Source organism: Lepeophtheirus salmonis, chromosome Z (genome assembly GCF_016086655.4).
Source record: "Lepeophtheirus salmonis chromosome Z, UVic_Lsal_1.4, whole genome shotgun sequence".
Lineage (NCBI taxonomy): Eukaryota > Metazoa > Arthropoda > Copepoda > Siphonostomatoida > Caligidae > Lepeophtheirus > Lepeophtheirus salmonis.
In genome coordinates, this window is record NC_092584.1 from 16,757,670 (window position 1) to 16,761,005 (window position 3,336).

A 3,336-nucleotide genomic window follows, 5' to 3' on the forward strand; every position below is an offset into this window, starting at 1 on the left:
ATGAAAACAAATTGCTTTATGTAAATTTGCACACATGCTAATTTTAAACATGCAAAGCCTTAGAAAGTCAAACAATTAAGTATATTTTGACATAATAATATAATATTTTATTAATGAAAAATGGATGATTATTTTATTGAAAAAAAAAAAAAAAAAAATGGCAGCCACGAGTTCAAAAATTAGTTTATTCGTTTTTTTTCTAAATAGTTTGTTTGTATTAATTCAAAAGATTATCTAAATGCTCATATACACAATAATCTAAATAATGCTATTTAGATTCATAAATAAAGTTGGATGAACTTTTGAATACATTTCAAGTTCTTGATAATTTATCTTTTACTTTTTTATGCTATTTATATATACTTGTAAAAATATTTTAATTTTGGTAAAAAATTGGAATGATTAATGATATTTTTGTACCAAAAATGTTTTCAGTTCTACCATCAGTTATAGAGAAGGGGTTTTCAACAAGCGGCCTCCAAGCACATTTTATACGAACCTCGACAATTATCGTTTCATCCAGAATAATGTTTTATGGAGTAAAATCAGAGATGGATATGATAAAACAATTAAATCACTTTATAAATAATGTGAGTTATTTAAAAAGGAATTTCGCAAATTCAAAGCTTGGTTGACAGGAAATGAGGTCAACAATGCCAATGTTCCAGCCCAGAATGACGTCAGATGGTTAAGGAAGATAAATAGATTAAAATTCGTATTTGATATAATTGAAAGACATCTTCCTTTCCTTGAAGCTACATGCCAACCCCCAGGAGTAGAACAGTTCTAGCAATTTTTCGACAATATAGCAGAAATTCTGGCCATGGCTATTTGAACAATTTGAAAAAAAACTGCAAAGACATAATTGACCATGGTTAAAGCTTTCAGTTTGAAGTTGCCTTACTTCAAAAGCAATTATGAAAGCTTGAAGCAGGTACTCATTTTATTAAATGATTAGACAGATAATTTTATAAGAATTCCAATTCTTTGATAGTGGTAATTGTGTAATTTAAGTTTTAAGTATATATTTTCATACCTGCCCAATGGTGTATGGCAATAGTTCTCAAATCGGGATATGCGTACCCCTTGGTGCACTTGGAGGAACTCCAAGGGGTACTTGAGATTGAGGACAAGTGATACATAACTCAGGGCGTCCACAGGAAGTGGGCTGGAGGGGCTGTATCACCCCTCCCCCCAAAAAAAAAAAAAAGAAATTTCTGGTTTTTACAAAATAACTTAAAGTTTGATTTTTTGTTTTCAAAAATTAACTATTAAAAATTTAATTTAATTTTCTATGAATAGTAATGGATTTTTAAATTTTTCTCGCAAAATTTAATATTTGAATTTTTTTGTGAAATTTTTATTAGCGGCTATGGCTTTGAAATATTTTTTTTCAAAGTAAAAATTTTTAAACTAATAAGTTAGAGAATAAATATGAATTTTTTAAATTTTTTGATAATAAATATGGATTTTTGAAATTTTTTGATAATTATGGATTTTGAAAATAATAAATATTTTTGAAATTTTTTGATAATAAATATATTTTTAAATTTTTTGCAATAAATCGATTTTTGATTTTTTTTTCCCATTTTTGTGAATTACTGTGGATTTTTTAATTTTGCTTTTTTCAAATTTTTTTCCAAAAAATTTTAATTTTTGGATTTATTTTTAAAATATCCAAAAGCTAAGCCCCATTCCCACTCCAAAATATAATTCTGTATCAAATACTTTGTCCTGGTAAGGAGATACTTTGGATAAATAAATATTTTACAAATGGTAACATCACTAAAAAATGGTTGAGAATCCTATGGATTTTAAATTTTTTTTTCAATATAAAGAATTTGAAATAAATAAATTAAGGTATGGAAACTTTTTCACAATAAATGGAATCAATTTTTTTGAAAAAAGACCAAATTTTGCTTTTTTCAAATTTTTTTCCAACAAATTTGTGTATGGTTCATCAATTATAAAAAAAAATACCAAATATTGATGGACTTCAAATCGACTAGATTGACTTGCAATTAAATAATGAATTGAAGAAAGAGTTCAAATCATCTTCTTCTAGACAAGGATTATGGTTTGGATTATAACCAGGATTTGAACTTTAATACGAAACTATTCGGTCTTTGTACATGTGGAATATTTGGACGAACATAATTCAAAAATCTATAGTTATTTACAGAAAATTAAATTTTTGGAAAGAAAATTTAAAAAAATATATATATATTTACATTAAATTAAATTTGTGTGAAAATAAATTTAAAAAATTAAATTTCAATTACTAAATTTAAAAGATTAAATTTCAAACACTAAATTTTTTGGGAAAAAAATTAATACTCAATACTTTTACTTTTAACTCTACTTGGATCTAAGATAATAGGCCTTTCTATCCCTCATAAATACATTAATTCAGTTCATTGTTTCTTCTTTTATTTCTCCAGAAAAGTTGTATTTCATATATGAAATTTTTTAGTTTAAAAATAGCACCATCACACTATTTGAAAGACAGCCAATGGAAAATTAAAAAAGATTTTATTATATTTAGCTTGTTTATGTCTAAATTTTAAACTAAAACGATTTATGGTCTATAAACTATCATAACTAAAATTCTATTGAAAAACCTCCTTGTATACAACATTTTTTGTTGTTTCTGTCCATTTGATGTAAATATAATCAAACCTGTAGCCCCGTTTGACACTCTTGAAAATCCAACATATAATTGACCATATGGAAAAACGGATTTTTGGGTAAAGCAATTTCTTCAAATGTTTGACTCCCTGATTTATTTATTGCCATTGCTAACTTGCCATTTTGCCAGAAAATTGAGGATACATACTAAGATTAATTTGTGGATCCTCTTCCTAATTACCTTTTTTAATTCGTATTTAATATACGTTCTGTTAAAACAATAATTCGTTTTTTTATAGTTTTAATTTTTTGGTGCATTTTCGAATGCACAACCCATACTTTAAAAAAAAACTTTGAGACACGGGGAATCGATCTTGTTTTTTATAAAAAAATCAACTTTTTTAGCGCAAAAATCAAACTTGCCAAACAGAGCCCAGAAGTCTGGCCTGATTAGAATTAAATATGGTCTTACGGTTGTAACTCATAATTCTGAACAATTTTTATTTCGGTATAGTTCACCATTTTTCAATTAAATGGCTTTTTATCATTATTTTTCTAATCGGGTCGAACATAACATAGACACATAAAGTATTTTACTACTATATAGGATTACTTTCCTATCTGGAATTTTAACTGTAAAAACAGTATAGTGAGCAGCTGGTCCAATGATAATCCCTCTGTAAATAGTTTACCATAGTTTTCGTTAAG